General features: G+C 42.0%; 1 protein-coding gene across 3 annotated transcripts in view; it reads right to left on the bottom strand.

The window, feature by feature from the left end:
- Positions 1-19,303, bottom strand: part of LRRC4C (leucine rich repeat containing 4C) — a 614,900-nt gene that overhangs the window by 147,917 nt on the left and 447,680 nt on the right. For 2 of the 3 annotated variants that reach the window (XM_083464159.1, XM_083464156.1), the window contains exon 4: positions 8,653-8,739. The exons of the other annotated variant lie outside the window; for it this stretch is intronic. The gene's annotated coding sequence lies outside the window, so the exon portion shown is untranslated. The remainder of the gene's footprint in view (positions 1-8,652; positions 8,740-19,303) is intronic. 3 annotated transcript variants of the gene reach the window in all.

Here is a 19,303-nt window from a genome sequence, read left to right as displayed (position 1 = left end):
AGGCAGGGTAGAGAGGATCTCTCAGGCTGAGGGAAGAGGGCAAAGCTCCCAGGTGAAAGTTGGGAGGGTTCACTCTTCCATGTGTGAAATAAGGGTTAAGATTTATATTTGACAGAGGCCTTTGCCATTTCCTTTTATTCTTATTTCTCTTCTTCATTTCCTTCTTTTCTTTATTTTTGCTTTTTTATTTTTCTTCAATAGATTAGTGTGATTTTTATTGTATTTTATGTTGAAAACTTTAATGAAAAATTCATCATAAAAAAAATAATCAAGCAGAATGTGCTCAACACTGGATTCACTTATACTCTTTTTTCCCTTTTTTACAAATGCAGCTGCAATTATCTTCCTATTAACTGAAACTTAAAGTGTAAGAACAAATCAATATAAATAATAACCAGAGTTTATTTCAAAAATATGTTTATCTAACAGCAGCAATGAATTGTCTCATAAAATATTATCACAACTGTAGCTAAGGAAGGATTTGCATGCCCTGGAACAGCAATAAACCAAGCAGCACTTATCCCATGAAGGAAAAGTTCTCAGTGGCTGGATTATGGTAATTCAACAGAATGCCATAGCAATTCATTGCATTGATTGGAAGCAAAGTGAACCACAGTTTCTGTACAGCATTAGGGGGGGACTCCCCAAACCCTAATAATACAGTCCTAATAAGATCAGTAACTGTGACATCTGTGACTCCATGGATCTCTTCATAAACACACCCACAGCCCAACTGGTAGTTTAACCAGATGCCTCTTATACAACTGTCTGTCTTCTCTCTTTCTCTCATATATATGAGTGTGTGTTTGTGTGTGTGTGTGTGTGTGTGTGTGTGAGAGAGAGAGAGAGAGAGAGAGAGAGAGAGAGACGTAAAATGGAATCACCCACACACTATAGCATCTATCTATAATATATCTGTCTATCATCTATCTATCTATCTATGTATTTATCATCTTCTGAATAGTGAAGGGAAATAAAAAGGAAAGGGAAAAAATTCAAATCATTATTGAATATGATAATACTGCTTGGCTCCACAGCATATCTATACAAGTTTTATGGCAACACAACATATTCCTGCTGCAGGAATCGTATGGATAAACATTTGCTGTCACCTGACCGGGGAGGGCGTGAAGTAGTTTTCAAACTACAGAAGCATTTCTTCCTACTATCCTTGTATCCTCTGAGCTGAAGCATAACAATCTAATATAATAATAAAGATGTTCCCCACCCTTCATCAGTCTTGCCATCTTCACTATTCACTAAGAAGAGTTTGGATTTGATATCCCGTTTTATCACTACCCGAAGGACTCTCAAAGTGGCTAACATTCTCCTTTCCCTTCCTCCCCCACAACAAACACTCTGTGAGGTGAGTGGGGCTGAGAGACATCAGAGAAGTGTGACTGGGCCAAGGTCACCCAGCAGCTGCATGTGGAGGAGCGGAGACGTGAACCTGGTTCACCAGATTACAAGGCCACTGCTCTTAACCATTACACCACACTAAGCTACAGGGATGGTCTGAAAATTGTTTTGGTGTTTTCTCTTTGGTGCACACAAAATATTATCCATGTTTTGATATGTCGCAGGAGTTTGATACATTGTCAGATGGCTTTTGAAAATTTAAGTTTTGTTAATTTTGAAATTTTCCAGCTAACAGCAAGTGATCTATTGATTATTCCCTTTCTCAACACAGTGTCAGAGTGAGGGCAGAGTGGAAGAACAGAGACTGAGAGTGAAAAATGTGGCTGAAGCTTATGCAGTGTTGGCATTGCAGAGAGCAAAGATTCAGATCCCCAATAGCCTGAATTGAGGCAATAACCTAGCCCATATGCTGTTGAAATATTAAGGGGTGGAAGGCAGAGTCAAGCCCACTGCTATTGATATGCTCCAATACCATCAGTGAATGCCTTGCATTCTGGCCAGCAAACCACAGAACCCAACCTCAATAACAAGTCCAGGATTCAGTTGGTTACTGTTTCACCTCCCCTGTAGGAAACTTTGTCTTCTTAGATAACAGATGGGGACAGAAGATGAAGAGAAGGGAGGTCTAAAGTTAGGCAGGTGCCCCTCTTCTAACCCTTTTAACATGGGAGTGTCTCCACTTAGACTAGAGAGGGATGCCTCTTCTCAGCCATCCTGCGCAATGGGGGCAAGGACCAGTGAACTGACCGGAGCAATAGCCGATGATGGGACCACTCTCAGCCTCACCATATGGCTAAACTGCAGGCTTCATGGCAGGTGGTTAGGCTAAAGTGTGAGCATTGAGAGGCAATTGTGGCATGGATTGGCAAACAAATTCATTGGGTAACTGGAGAGCAGAAAACACACACGCATATTCTAACACCTCTAGCTCAGTTTGCTGTAACTGTATGTAATATAAAGGTTACAACATAATTTATTAACTCTGATTTCTGGCTTCTTCCCAGTATATATTTCTACGGCTTCCTTGCCATCTGCAAGCTTACAGTTTCCTTAGCAGAGTGCCCGAGACGTTTGTAAATTCTGGTAACCAAACTGCTTTCACAGCATTTGCTAGCTAACACTCTCCAGAATAGTTGCACACTTTCTTTTGTTTTGATGAACTGCAGCCAGTTTGTTTGTTTGTTTGCTTGCTTGCTTTTTTAGAAGAAAAAAAAATCTATCAAGACTACAGGGTATGTTTGTAGATACAGGAAGCTGTATGATAAAAACAAATATGTATCCTGAAGGGCAATTAATGTGAGCCTACATTGGAAGCGCCATACAGTATTTGTGAAATCAACAAGCAGTGATTCCAACTCTAGGCTTGTTGATCCAAGAAATAAACCTATGTTCAGAAATGTTTAAGTGTTTGGGCAATTTTGCAGAGTACTCCAGAGGATATTCCATAAGTTTTACCATGAAGCCATTTAAGGGGTATTCCAGTGGCGTAGCTAGCCATTCGACTGCCCGGTGTGGCACACACGTCCTGCAGCCGGGGGCAGGGTGAGCCACCCATGGGGGTGGGGCACTCAGTGTGGAGCCTCTCCCTCAGCTTTAGGGTGTCTGAGGGTGAGGCAGTGGGCAGACGCAAGCCCCACACTGCCATTTCAGGCAGCACAGAGCCTGCAGGTGCCCAAGCCACCACATCACTCCCAGGAGAGACGCGTAGCTCAGGCACACTGCAGGCCCCGCTGTAAGTGCCAGCCACGTTTTGTTGTGTTTGTTGACTGAACTAAAATGTTTCATGAGCCCATTTTTTTAAAAAAACACCACAACTCATATGTCTGTCATTTTGTGATGACACCTGGGCACCCACCGCACCCCCCTTCCTCCACCACTGAGGTATTCCAGGACTCTGCAAAGTGGAGAGAAAGCAGCCATCTTTGAACCACATGACATACAAAAGTACTGTTGTATAGGAGCCAGGTTCACCCATATACCCAGCATTGTTGTATATTATAAAGTCACACAGTTGTCCTTTCCCTAGGCAGTTAGGGAAATCTCCACTAAGAATGGGAAGGGAATGCTTTTCTTTGCTTTGTTCTTTTTTTTTTTGCAACATATGTAACATACATTCCTGAACTTGCTTGCAGATCAAAATGCAACTCCAAGTTAGATTTCACACTTCTCTGGATTTTACAATGCAGTCTTGGTGTTCAAAAGGTGCACGTATAAATGCATATTTTATGTAAAAGTTGCATACAAAATGTAAATTTTATACAGAAGTGCAAGAACTACAGGATTCACTTTGTATCTGTGTTTGAAAGCAGGGTGATCTGTTTTGGGTATAGTATCATAGACAAATAAGTCCAGGGGCTATTGTGCTATGTGGCAACAAAGAAGAAGCCTTTCAGTTGTGGCTCCCTGATTATGGAATGCTCTTTCCTTTGAGCTCTCCAGGGACATTGCCTGAGAGTTCGTGTTGGGCCTCCACTACGACTTCTGGTAGAAAACTAAAAGTTGTGTTGGAGCCCTGTGGTGTGGGACACAAACAAATTGTGGGGTTTCAGGCCCCCAGAGTTGCACCAGTGTTGTAGTCTAACAACATCTGGAGGGCAAGACATTTGTTACCATCGACAGAAATTAAACCGAGGTGGTAAGAAAAATGTAGAAAATGAGGACTCCAGAACAGAAAGGCAAAAATAAAAATAAAATGTGCCAAGCACCAGGAAATTTATTCCAGGAAGTACTGAAGATTTTGTGTGTGTAAGACAAACACACACAAAGTTATCAGAAATAGTAGTTTTGGGGAGGTTGGATGAAGGAATACAGTCAAAATAGAACTTAGTTGAAAGTTCAGAAGAGAGATGCAAAAGTGATGATCACTCTAAAAAAAGTAATGACCTGTTGTCTTGAATTTGAAGATGGCTGAAACTAGTAAAAGCACAGTAGACACTCAGGAAGAACTCAACAAGAACTTGAAAAGTAAGGCAGAAGTTATAATGGAATAAAGACAAAAGTGAGAATTTGGTTAAAAAAATAGATAGCATGACTATTTTGAAAGATTGCATTTCAAAGGCACAATCCTATGCTTACTGTAAGGCCTTAGGGCAAGCATAGGCAAACTCGGCCGTCCAGATGTTTTGGGACTACAACTCCCATCATCCCTAGCTAACAGGACCAGTGGTCAGGCATGATGGGAATTGTAGTCCTAAAACATCTGGAGGGCTGTGTTTGCCTATGCCTGCCTTAGGGGCTTCTGAGTGCGGTGCAGTTGTGGCTGGTGCTCATTGGGACTGGTAGGGTCGAAGGCAGAAAGGCCAACACTAGGTGGATCCAGAGTGAATGGCGGCTTTCTGTAGCAATCCCCTCCTCACCAGCAAACTCTATTGCGGCAACTCAAGAAATCAGTAGTTGCTTTGTTGTTCTTGCTGTCAAAGCCCTTCATGCCATATACAGCTTCCTTTGTTCTGACAGAGAGCAGGTGACAGGCAGAGCCAACTAAGCCTAGTTTTGTCTCCATCCCGTTCCCTCCTGAGGCAACACAGAGATAAAGGGGGATGAGGAAGGTAACAGACAGGGGCACCTCCTGTCCTGGATGGAAATAAGCAGCCAGCCAGGTGGAGGCTGGCTGAGGGCAGCGAGCGGTTGGCAGGGCAGCACCCTGTTTGCACTAATGGTCTAACCTCCACTAGTGCAGGGAACATACAGCCCCATAAGCAGAGATGAAAGTATGCCAGTAGGATGATGCTTACACCCCCAGTCTTCCAACAAGCTGATGGGAAGCTCCAATCACATAGCTGCCCACTGACCATGTGCCACTGACAAAGCAATAGAAAATGGGGCATACTGGGAGTGAATATAGAGATACTACATTCTCTCTGCCCCCAAGCCTCTCTTCCCCACTGACATTCCCCAGGAACTGGTATGATTCTACATCTGCCCTAAAGCTGGCATAGTTGATTACTTTTCCTTGCCACTGCAGCAAATGGGAGGTAAAATTGGACATGTTGCCTGGTTTCCCTCCCATCCAACAGCAAAACAGCAGCACAACAGATACTACAGTTCCTCTACTAATGGTTCTTCCCCTCCTCAACATAATCTCCTCTGTAATCTTTTTTAAACCATTAATTCATTAGAAGCCTTCAGGTAAATTATTTTTCAAAGGTAAAATGTCAATTAAAAAAGGGGGAGGTGATATATCAGGCACAACTTTAAATTCATGAAAAAATATTGAAAGGAAGTAAAGCAAAATAATTAGGAATGTATTTTTTTAAAGGGGGGTGTTGGGAAAGTGTGGAATCTCAGCTATTTATTTATACTTGCTTTATTCCTTTATTCCCTCCCTCTTCAGCCTGAATTTTAATATAAACCAAGCCAGTCAGTTTCAGGATGCAATCCTACATTCACTTTGCAGCACACAACCTAAATGCACAGCTGCATGTTCTTGCTCCAGACTGAAGAAAATGGATACAGCACTCTCCAAGGACAAGGACTCTTCCGCTAGAAACACTACATACTACAAATGAGTAAACAACTAGATATGGAGGGTTATTTATATATGTTAGAAAGACAATACCTGACTTTTGGCAATGGAACACCTCAGAAAAGTGACATGAAGAGAGGCAGGACTACTTCCAACCAGTGAAATCATTGAAGTCATTCCTGAACTGTATTACTTCAGACTACAAAAGCTGGGTTGTGTGAGTGAGGGCTCTTTCATGTGCACTTATTATGGGTTAGGTTTAGAAATATTGGTGTTTCCTTGCCTATTATTTCAGCAATAAGTGGTCTCAAATGCTTTCAATAAATCGTTGTCAGCTCGCAGAATAAGAAGGAACTGTGCCAACCTATACAAGTCTACTCAAAAGCTAGTCTTGCTGAGTTCACTGGGGCTTTTCTCCTTTATTTCCGTGTGTGTGTGTGTGTGTGTGTGTGTGTGTGTGTGTGTGTAAGGGACTGCAAGGGTCATTTACTCCACACCCCCCCTGCAATGCAGGAATCTTTTGCCCAACATGGGCCTCAAACCCACAACCCTCAGAATATATTTGCTTATTGATATATATGGAGGAGCATTCAGTTATGCTGCCTAGCATTTACTGCAAGCAGTTCTACCACTTCATTTGCTGTTCGTGTGAACTACACCAGACAGAATGAGAGACAAAGAAATGGGAGGAAAGGCGGAGGGAAAACCTCTGTGAATATGTGTCTGGGGAAACCTGACAAAAATACAGAAGAACCCTATCAAGAGAAAAAGGTTCATGGCACAACTAGATAATAACTTCTTCTTCCACATATGCTGTAGGTGCAGTTTCCTGTATTCTTTTCAAGTATTCACAGATGAAAGTTGGTGCCGTTTCACAGTAGTTTTAAAGACACTTTCATTTCAGTCCTCTATTTTCGGGTGCTTATAGATTTTGAAATAAATTACCCTCTAGGCTTGAACTTTCTTCCTCTTCTTCTAAGCCCCAAAGGTGGTAACAGTTTCAGGAGAGCTGACAAAATTCCATTTGGCAATTTTTTTTTTCAGAGGCTCTGATATGAGGGTAGAGAAGGGGGATAATGCTGTTTTCTCAGCATGTCAGATATTTGGGAGCCTTTTCTCCCTTTCTTCTCGTGTAAGAAAAAAGTGAACAAACAAAAATTGTGTCCCTTTTTGAACTGCGATACTTGGCACATGTTTCATCCTCATCAAGTGCCAACACAAACCTGGGAAACAACTTGGTTTGTCATAAATAGCTTCATGCTCAGATCAGTAGAGTAGGCATGTGGGCTGCTTTTCAAGGAATGAATATGACAGCAGGCACAAAGTCAGTTCTCAACTATGGATCTCCAGGATGAGGAAGAGTTGTAATCCAGTGATAGAGCACATGGTTTACAGGCAAAAGGTATCTCTTAGCTTGGAAAGATCTCGTACTTGGCCCTATCCATCTGGTTTTAATATTCACATGTATTTAACAATGGCATGGGGTCTCTTAATGGGGAGCTGCTTCTCATGCTGCTGTATGTGTGTGAGAGAGGGGAGTGGTTGTCAATATCTGACTGAACAGGAACAATCATGATGATCCATTATTTTTTTCATTTCCTTAGGCATGCCTGAATGATTCCTTGTTATTCACAATGTTACTAGACCATCACATACAAAGGAACGTAATGACAACTCAGGTATTTAGCTGTTGGGGTGGGGGGCGGGAATAAGAGATACCTATGCAACCACATCACAGTTCAAATTTAGTGTGTTACTGAAATCATTCCTAGGCAAATTGTTCAGATACTGTACAGTTATTTTCCTCTCAGTCTGCACATAATTCCCCCAATCCAAAGAATGCCATCTCCCCAGACTTGCTTTCTGCTGTCTCATCCTACAAAGCACAACTGTTGTTCATCTTTGCTCCGCCAACACTACCACCCTCAACAACACAACAAAAGTCTCCTGCTCTTCAGCCAGTCTTCTTATTCTCCATTGTCACTGAGTCAGGCTTGATAACACTGTTCCAGATCTGTCAATTAACTCCAGAAGCCTCAGGTTGTGTCCATCTTTAAATGCACTGATCTCATGAAAGGAACAACAACAACACTTATTCAGACAACACACAACATTTTCCTTCCCCTTTGTTGAATGTGTTTACAGGATATTTGCTATTTATTCCATGCATCTAGTGAAGAAAGTTCTGGTTTACATATAGAGCATACCGCAACAAATGTATTAACACTTTAAAAGTGCCATCGTTGTACATGTGTACTCAGAAATGAGACCTATCCAGTTCAATGGGACTTGCTCCTAGATGTACAGGACTGCAGCACTAGGTTATCTCAGTATGCAACAGATGAACACAGTTACTCTCCCAGAATTCATGAATTCATCTTCTCTTAATTCATCTTCTCACATTATGGTGTGCATGCTGCTATTTCTTTCTCAATGTGACAAACTTTCAGATACACCTTCAGGACATAATTGTTGTGATGCCAAATAAAAATGCAGAAGTGCCAGTTTAAAATGTTTGCACAAAAAGAAAAGCCATCATCATGTATCACCATCATTAACTATAAAGAGGGAACACAGATATCTTCCACACCCAGAAGATTTTTGAGAATAAGATCTCAAAAGTTATGTGGGTATCATCAGAGGCTGTTCAAAATAAAGTTGCGCCCTCACATATCCCCAAGAATAGAGCTGAGATTTTATGTGGAAAATGAGAGCTCACCTTTATATCCTCCCTTGTTGGTTTATTTTCAAATTTAGATCAGCCTTACCTTAAGAAATCATTTTGGATGCTTGCACTGAAGTGACAGTCGGCACGATAAAAAATATGACGGCTGGTGGTGAAGGTGACATTGGTCCTGCAGGAAAAGAGACATGGATATTACAGATTATCAAAAATGCATGTGTCTTGGGTAGTTAAATGGAAATCAGGGAAGATAGATACATCTGTTATATGAAGGCATGTCAGTTTAGTCAAGACAGAAATTGTGGGTTGGAGGCAATGATGTAGTAGGGTGTATGGGGTGTTAGGGGAGTGGCAGTACCACTGATGGAGGACGTGCCATGCCCCTTCTGCCATAGTTTGTCCACCATTGGTCCCCTGCACTCAGCTCTCACCTGTGGCTCCTAGAACTGTCGGCGTGAGACAGCAGCCACACCCCAGGAAACAGCTTCGACTGGTGACTAAACCAGGTGAAGCTAGCCAGTGGATTATGCACTGCCCAAGCTTGCGCCCCAAGGAGGTCATTTTGGTGCTGCTAACACAGCAGTCTGACTTTACCCCCTGGAGACACACTCCACTGTTTCTCAAGACAGACAGATGCCAACAGTGGCAAAACACAGTCATTGCTCAATGTGGTAGAAATATGGACCTACATACAAGATACACGTTGATCTACCCACACGTAGGTGAGGAATTATTTGCTGCCTTAGAGTTTTTAATTTGATTCAAGACACATAATTATTATTAATATTGATTATTTTCAGTTGTTATCTCTGAGAAACGTAGAAAATAACAGGATATATTTATCCGAAAGTTTTCAAACTTACACGACCCTTTAAAAATTAGGTAAGGAACCAAATGTTATATAAATGATATATAATACTGTTTTATCATTTATGACTGTTTTGTAGTTTATGATAATTTAGAATTTAAATGTATTTTCATGTAATATGTTATACTTCCAGCTGATGAAGGTGAATACATCGAAAAAAGGCCCTGTCCTGGTTTCTGACTTCTGCTCAATGATTGAAACTAAGACCTCCACACCGAATCTGACTACGGACTAACATAAACTTATCTCTATTCATAAACTATTATCTCTAATTCTGTAACGAATTATTGTGTTATACATATCTTTATGAGTTTGAGTTTGTAATCTCTATTTGAATTTGTAATCCTTGTCAGAATACATAGTTTTGAATGGATTAGTTTTTGTTACTATTGACCACTGATTTGCGAGTAGGGACCACTCCCACTATTGAAACTTACATTGGCCTGAGTTATTGATGTGCTTTTTTCTTGATGCATAGCAGTGGCCGGAAATTTGCCCAGCAAACTGCCTCACCACTCCAATTTTCAATAGCTTGGGTTCTAAGATGCAACTTGTTTACGAATTCTGCCTTGCAGTGAGCCTCTCGCAAACCAAATCTACATTCTCATTTTTCATTCAGAGTTGACTTCAGCACATGGTTAAAGAGACATGAATATTCCAGAATATCTCCATATGTCAATTTACTACCACAGGCTAGGCTCAGACAACTTCTGGAAATTTTTAAAAATATGTGATGAATCATTGTTTGGAGAACTATTGAGACAGTTGCACCACCCCACCCACACGATGAAATCCACTTGGGTTGACTTCACCCTGTCAAAATGGGTTTGTCACTGATCAGATGTAAAAAGGAAGAATGCCCTTGACAATTGCTCCACCCAAACCAAGTGCCATAGCATCTGACAGCAAGGGGGTGCAATGTGTAGAGTAAGAGATGCTGCACTCCTTTGATACTCAGTTGTTGAGCAGTGTAGGAGAAGCCAAAGAGATTTCCCCCAATAAGATGAAAAATGATTATTTTTTTAGAAAAGGAAAAGAAACAAGAAACAAGGCAGCACAGTGAAAATAATGCAAAGCATGCATACTATATATGTAATTAAACTTGTAAGACATCTTTTAACTCTGCGCTCTCTGCTACTGACATGATAGAGGCTCATTAGTCCACTCACAAAAAATGTGTGCTTGAGGTCAGGGCATCAAGGACTTCCTTGGAAACCTCTGGAGAAGCAAACGTTTAAGCAGACTTTCTCATGCAATAGGTTTGGTTTCAGTAGTCTAATATATGCGATTTAATCTCGGGTACTACTAAGTGAAAGGTTTCATTTCGTTTCATTTTCTTTCGCTTCACAGGAAGAGCAAAGCTTCCCCACCCCCATATTTTAGTGCTGGCTGTAGCTCGTACTTCTGAAACACAGATTATCTCCTTTTCAATATGTAAACATTATTGACACAAACAACCACAAGCAAAGTTTAAAGATGCATGAGTAAGAATATATACATCATCTACCTCTTCTTCTTTTTTAAGATAAGAAAGAGCAAAAGACAAGGCCCCAGCCCACCCCTCAAAAATGGATTTTGGTGTTTTAAAGGTAAAAGGTAAAGGTACCCCTGCCCGTACGGGCCAGTCGTGTCCGACTCTGGGGTTGCGTGCTCATCTTGCTTAAGAGGCCGGGAGCCAGCCCTGTCCGGAGACACTTCCGGGTCATGTGGCCAGCGTGACAAAGCTGCTCTGGCGAGCCAGCACCAGCGCAGCGCACGGAAACGCCATTACCTTCCCGCTATAAAGCGGGACCTATTTATCTACTTGCACTTGGGGGTGCTTTCGAACTGCTAGGTGGGCAGGAGCTGGGACCGAACGACGGGAGCTCACCCCGCCGCGGGGATTCGAACCGCCAACCATGCGATCGGCAAGTCCTAGGCACTGAGGTTTTACCCACAGCGCCACCCGCGTCCCCTTTTAGCTGGTGTTTTAGCTGGCCTAATAAAAAATATTGCCCTACTATTGATAATGGAGGAAAGTTCTCTCACAAAAGCCACTGCATCAGCGGTTTGCCAAGAGAATAAAACTGCCAGGAAACAGTGGTGTAGCGTGGGGGGTGCAGGGGGGCCCGGCCGCACCGGGAGCAACATCTGGGGGTTAGGGTTAGGGGGCGCAAATCCACGGGTTAGGGGGCGCAAATCCACGGGTTAGTGGGCGCAAATTACTTGCCTTGCCCCGGGTGCTGACAAGCCACGCTACGCCACTGATTCTGTGAGGATATCCAACTAAACAAGCTGCTATCATGCCAGGATAAGTGGGAGTCCATGTACAATGAGATTGTGATTCAGTAGTTTTACCACTGGGGGTGAGCAAAAGGACTTGACATGTCAGACATGTAGCAGAACCTTTTCTTTGATACTGTCTTGGAAGATTCAAATTTAATTCAAAGAGCCTGGAGCGATTTAAAGATGGAAAGAAGGTCAGATACTAAATGCCCCCTTACCTGCATGAATTTTTTTTACAAGCACTATTATCACTGTGTGTTCTGACTGTAGTCAGTTTAATTAACAACTATGCCATGTGTTCTGTCCTGTGGGGCTAGATTGTTCCCATATATGCCTTCAAAGAAGAGAAAGAACACTCAGTACCTCAAATCCTATTCATTATTGAAAGACCTCAAATCCTATTCATTACGACAAGAATCACCAACAACAAGAAATGTATAATGCAAGGAAATTTGTGTCGTAAGTGATTGTGGTCATGGATTCTGTTTTCTGCAGTTGACAGATAATTTATTACAGTCAAAGACCAGCTCACATAACATAACACAATAAAAATAGCATTCATAAAGATAAAATATACAATCAGAGCAGATTGCAGCAATAGCTCATGAGTTAAAATTGAGATATATACATACACCTGTACAACTGAGATTTGGACTACCATAAAAAATTGACCCTGAGGCGCCCCAAAGGGCGACTTCAGCATTTCCCTAGTAAGCTATTTTATTCTAGAGGATGGTCTGTGCCTACAAATCTGGGTGCAGAATCTGGCTACCAGCCAGGTCATCTTATGATCTTTGCCTAAGAGGAGAGAATTAAGTTTAGACTTGTCTGAAAGATCAGCGAGCCTCTTCAGCAAAGGATCAATGGTGCCTCTACGTATCTCAACATAAAAAGGACATCTAAAAAATATATGTTTGAGGCTTCCTATTTCCCCCAATGGGCAGGCGCAAAGTCTCTGTGTGTACGGGACCCTTCTATAGGAGTCTTCCAGAACCGGTGAGGGCAAGGCCGAGCTTCTAGCAAGAGTAAAAGCCCTTCTTAGATTTCTGGATGTGAGGAAATAGAGATATGCTGCTGGAGCGGCTACGTATCTCCCGTTTCCTGGAGTAGTTAAATAGATTACTAGACAAGCAGTTTCCTGCTTGGTTGTTTGAGGCCTGCAGAGATGGGACAAAATGTACTGGCACCAGTTGGAATCACACGGTTTGGCAGGCAGCAGAAACCAGCAGCTAGACAACTGTAGGAGAATGGGTGAAGGCCATCTGGAGACAATAAAGATAAGAGAGGAAGCATTCCCTGGACACAGTCTGCAAGACCACAAATAGCTCCAAGGCAGACACCTTGCTCTGACAACTTTCAGAGCCAAATTGAAGCCTTATGTCATGGTGTACACCCTGATGACTGCATCAAGGCTTACCACTCATAAGAACAGGAGTCCTGCTGATTCAGACCACAAAGGCTGATTGAATCCAGCATTCTGTTCTCATAGCGGCCAACCAGATACCTATCAGAAGCCCACAAGCTACACAGGAGCGCCACTGATATTCCTCACCAACTGCCATTAAGGGGTATTCTTAGTCCACGTTGGGACTATCTTTACACCTTGTGGTAGCAAATTCCATAGTTTCATCTGCCTTTAACTCCCACCATTGTGTTTCGCTGGATGACCTCAGATTCTAGTATCATGAAAGGGGAAAACTTCACTTTCTACACGCCATGCATAATTTTGCACACCTCTCTCATGTCCCTCATTTGCCTTTTTTAAAAGCTTAAAACTCAACAAAGGTTATAGTGTTTACCTCATAGAGTTGTCGTCCTTTTCTGCATCTTTCCCAGCACTGCAATATTTTTTGTTTACCAGAAGTGCACACAGTATTGCTCACTACTGAGGGAATTAAATGCAATAATAATTATATGTGTTTGTAGGAGGAGGGGTTATTGGTTTTGTATTGTTATTGTTCTCATTTTTATTATGCATTTATGTTCTCCTTTCATTTGTTGTCAACCACTCTGCGGTCTTTGAATGATGGGCGGTATACAAATTTAATAAATAATAAACACTAATAAGAAATGTAAAGGCACAGGGGGACAGATTCTATGGTAGAAAGTGAAGATTCAGTGTGTAGCTGACAACAGCAGGGAGAGACAAAAGAGAAATTTGCCTTTTCCCCCTGTGCATTACAGTGGATATGAATATGTGAGGGCAGAAATGTCAGAGAACAAGGCCTTGAGCAGTGAGGAAAACTCCAAGAAGTTGATAACTCTGGATGATGAGACTAGTGAGTGACAAGAAGTAGGTAAAGGAGGTTAAGTGGTCCTAAGGATATAAGCACATTCTGGTCCTTTCCTACAGAACAGTGTGGGAGTATAAATGATTGCAAAGCAGAGAGTGAGGAGTGAGGGGGAGACAGTACCGCAAGAATAATTCATTCCATGATCTGACATTCATCAGTAACTGTCAAAACAACACCTTGTGCACACACAACAAAACAACACAGAAGAGGGAAGGAAGGCAGAGAACACGTAAATTGCACTGCAGTCTAACATTAAGCAAGAGTAAGCAGGGCAGAATCACACTTAGCAAGAAGCTCCCACTTGTTCTCTTTCTGTCAATCATGGCTGTTGCTCCTATGGCCCCAAAAGAACTCAAGGATGCTCTCCAAGTAGGCTGGAGGGGACCATGTGCCCATCCCAGAAGAGCCATGCTGCAGCAGGACAATAGTGCAACAATGGCAATGGAACTTTCTGGGGCTGGAACTGGAGACCAGTACTAGTTCGAGGCAAGAATAAGTTTCTTCATTGTACCAATGCTCAAACTCTTATCTGGGATCCCTTCAGTGGAAGGCCTCAGAAGCTACATCACAACTATGTTTCATCACACATTTTTAATGGTGTCAGATTTGAGGCTTCTATAAACTCTGACAATTCATTACTTAAATATCAAGCAATGGTGGCAAGGAACCTATAAATAATATGGAACCCTCCCAACATGCTTTTAAATCAATTTTATTACTCCCCATCATAGCTGTCAACTTTTCCCTTTTCTTGCAAGGAATCCTATTCGGAATAAGGGGATTTCCCTTTAAAAAAGGGAAACGTTGACAGCTATGCTCCCCATAGCTTCTGATAGTAGCCAGGTCTGAGAGTGGGGGATTAAGCTGCAAGGTGAGCTGTCAAATGAATCAAGTGAGAAAGTGAGCCCTTGTCCCTGTTCCTGCTAGAAGACATGATTGCAGAATTTTAAGGCCCAGAGGCTCCATAGAATTAGCTGAAGGAAAGGCAAAAATGAGTATTCAAGGTCAAGATGAAAAAGGGGAAGAGTCAACACACAACAGATCAGTAGATGGGATAGGCATAAAAAGGAGAAAGGGTAATGACTAGGAACTGTAAAAGCAGAGGTTAAAAACCATTGTCAAGAAGTCAAGTATTATGAAAGGAGGTTACAAAGAAGAGGATAAGGGACTGGTACTGTTAATGTGAGATATAGAAAAGGATGTTGGATGTTGGGGGAACATACTGCCTGAGTTTGTTGTGCAGGCTTGAAATGGTCCAATAATCAACTCAATCTTCCAAGTTTTAAGGTAATGTTTAATTATGGAGACACACAAAGTGCAACATTAATAAGTAAATATTCACAATTCACCTCCAACTTGGAATGGGTTCTAGAAAGAATCCCGTGCTTTGTACATACTGGAGCTTTCTTTCCATTGAAGCACCTCCATGCAATTGCTTTTAGTGGTAAAAGGTATGAGCTGATAAGTCTGGCACTAATAAATTTACAGTGTGGCTTCCCAAATATATGAAACTCCCTGAGCTGTGCCAGTGCAAATAGCATTATGCTCTACTCGGTACAGGCGGCGGGGAGGGGGGGAAAGCCTATGGTTATCTGGAGACACATAGGACATTGAAATCATGATTAGCTCTGTGCAAGGCTGCTGGCAAAAAGGAAGGTGGTATTATGTAAATCCCTATGGATCTGAAATAATTTTCCAAGCCTGGCATGATCACCATTCAGTTTTGCCCTCCCCATTTGCCATGCAACTCCCTGACAATAAATAATGAAATTATTCAGCAGCACTTTCCCGTACAATCCTGGCTCCTGTTTGGTCCATTTGGATGCTCCATCCATTTCCTGACCTTTTGCATTTTTTGCAGCAGATGTAGGCTGCTACAATGGGTCTAGCTGGAAGAATCCCCTGAATGGTTGTATTGCCCTAATTTCTGTGCAGTGCAATGCATAGAATATGTTCATAAGAACTTCAAGGATTTCATCTAGGATGTAAGTCAATTCTTTTTTGTTATCTACACTCCTTGCCTAATATTTCCATGCTTCCAATAAAGAAGTGCATGTACATGGGGTGGGGAGTCATAGTTCAACAGCATTAAGAGAAAATGATTCAAAAATATAATCAGCAGGTCAACAAGGCATGCTTTTGTCAAATAATTTAGCTTGCCCTAAGTGAAGTTCTCTGGCCCCCAGCATCTGATGTCAGAGCTTCCTGTTCACATCTATAGTTCAAGCTGTCCTAATTTGGTTTTATGGTTCTATTTTGCATAATATGTGAAAATTACCCAGTTATTCTTCCCTTCTCCATCAGAAGAAATGCTCTAGCAGACAACTCTTCTTTATTCATCTCTCCATCATTCAAGCATTTAGCTATAGATTCATGATATATATTTATGATAATATATATATTGAGAACACAAAGAGCCCCCAGTCTCTCAATTTCAGTTTTTCAGACACTAGTTCAAGCTTCCAGCCTGGGCTAAATCGACATATAATGGGGTGCTGGAGTGAGCCTTTGTCTCAAACTTAGGGGAACAATAGGGTGATATTTAATTCAGTTTTACTCAGAAAAGACCCACTGAAATTAAAAAAAAATTGTGTAAGTTAGGTTCTTTAATTTTAACGGGTCCGCTCTGAATATAACTTAGTTGAATTTGTTATGTGATTTGAGATCTAGAGGCGTACATCTATTTTTACATGTCCTGTTTGCATGATTCTTGGCTCTCACAAACATCTGATAAATCATGAGGGGGGGGGGAGAGTGTGAGAATCAAGGAAGGAAGGATCATACCCACATGTATGTTAACTCAGTAAACATACTATTTTCATATTTCTGTTTTTCGTGGCTGTTTTAAGTTGCTGTCTTCCAGCAATGTTGTACAACTTTCAACTTTTTACTTCCTCATGTCACAAACAGAATACCAAAATATAAGCATATATTTTAGATGTGTAAGCATTCCATCATTTCCCATTACATACCAATACAGTACCATCAAATTAGGTTAAACTTGAGGCAGAAGTTCCAATGTGTATGATTTCTCCTTTGCAAACCCCCCCCCAAAAAAAACATATCACATCACAATTGCCATTTCTACAACATCTCTCTTTTTCCTGGTAGGTGTCTCCAAGCACAAACCTATTTCATGTGTAAGTACTGGCAATGGTAATGAGATAGTATTGCTCCAGGCTCCAGATTGCTTCACTAAGCATGGGGAGCTTGACTGGAAACAACAGACATTTTGAAAGAATGAAATGCCAACAACCCATCTTGCTAAAATGAATCCTTATTGTTCCAACTATAAACTTTGTAAAAGGTCAGCATGGAAAAATCTGTGAGTTTAAAGCGTTCACAAATATGGCAGAATGAGACCTCCTAGTGGTGCAGCAATAAAACTGCTAGAGCATTTGCAAAGCTAAGCAGGGTCCAGCATGGTTTCAAATGAGATTCCTGCATTGCAGGGGGTTGGACTAGATGACCCTTAGGGTACCCTCCAACTCTACAGTTCTTTGATTCTAAGGCACATGTTTATAGAATCATAGAATTGTAGAGGTAGAAGCGACAATGAGGATCATCTTTTGTCCAACATGGGGCTTGAAGCAAGTTATCCAGTTGTACTCATGGTTATATATATACTTATTATTACATTTTTTTTTTTGGATGCGGGTGGCGCTGTGGGTAAAACCTCAGCGCCTAGGACTTGCCGATCGTATGGTCGGTGGTTCGAATCCCCGCGGTGGGGTGCGCTCCCGTCGTTCGGTCCCAGCGCCTGCCAACCTAGCAGTTCGAAAGCACCCCCGGGTGCAAGTAGATAAATAGGGACCGCTTACCAGCGGGAAGGTAAATGGCATTCCGTGTGCTGCGCTGGCTCGCCAGATGCAGCTTGTCATGCTGGCCACGTGACCTGGAAGTGTCTGCGGACAGCGCTGGCTTCCGGCCTATAGAGTGAGATGAGCGCACAACCCTAGAGTCTGGCAAGGCTGGCCCGTACGGGCAGGGGTACCTTTACCTTTATTATTACATTTACTGAAGTGTTTTTACAGAGTCCAACAGTCACTTATGAATTAATATACCTGGACCTAGTGGAAAGAAAGACCATGGCTGGATTTCCTTTGTGTGCCTCCTCCTTAAGATGTCTGGAGGGTGGCAACACGAGAACTGGCCTTCTCTGCAGTGGCTCCCCGTCTGTAGAAAGCTCTCCCCAGGGAAGTTCACCTGGTGCCTCCATTATACATCTTTAGGCGCCAGACAAAAACGTTCCTTTTTAACCAGGCCTTTGGTTGATTTGATTGACATGCTTTAAAAAAGGGGGGGGGTTATTGGGTTGTTGTTGTTGTTTTATTAGGTATTTTGTGGTTTTACATCTTGATTTTATTCTGTGAACCGCTCTGAGACACATTAGGTATAGGGCGGTATATAAATTCTAATTCTAATTCTAACTACCGTATTATTATTCAAAACCTGAGCATTATGCAATGTGATATTCCAGGAGTTTCTTACAGGGGTATGGCCCCTACAGGTCTCTGCATCAATCAGGAAGCTGGAAAGTCCAAATTTTCCTCAATCCTCCACAGAAGAACCTGCTACCACCACCTGCTGATTAACGGTGAGAAGTAGGACCCTCTTTTTTTTTTTGGTTGTGTAATTCAGTACCAGCATGTAAAGTGAAACCGGGTAACCTAGAATTGCCCAGACCAGAGCACTTTCATACGTTTTGAAACCAGTACAAATAATTATTTATGGGAAACACTGTTTCAGTTTGAGTGTGGAACGTCCATGCTACATAAGTGTGGTAACCGTGCCCAAACTGGTGGTTTCCAGACATGGCTGCATTCCAACCCTCTGGAGTCAGACAGAGTGTTCAAGGAGTCAGGGATGCAAAACATCTGCAAGGAACCAGATTTGGAAAGGCTGAGCTATAGGGCAACAGTTTGAAGCTTTGGGGGAGGGGAATTGCTATCAGAGTATGTAAGGCTGTAATGACAGGACCCTGATTTATTCATTCTTCTTAAACTTTATGAAGGGCTTAAAAGCATAAACGTGAGAACTGACTGAAAATAGGGCTACTACTGCGGAAAAGCTCAGGATTGTGGCAGATGTTCTTTGCTGTCCTTGGTACTGAATTTACTGTTGCAAAGCTTTGGGCTGAAGCTCTGTGTGGGGAATGTAACACAGTTTGCGGTGGGGGGGGCAACGATGACATTTGCACTAATCCATATACCAAGGATGCTTTATGAGGAAGACGCTTACCATTCTTTTATCTACAGTGTGGGTGGGGGATGCCACACATAGGAATTTTGAATACAGAAGAGGAAGGA

The sequence above is a fragment of the Podarcis liolepis genome, assembly GCF_965112155.1.
Source record: "Podarcis liolepis genome assembly, chromosome: 1".
NCBI lineage: Eukaryota > Metazoa > Chordata > Lepidosauria > Squamata > Lacertidae > Podarcis > Podarcis liolepis.
This window is presented reverse-complemented; position numbering and strand designations above follow the sequence as displayed.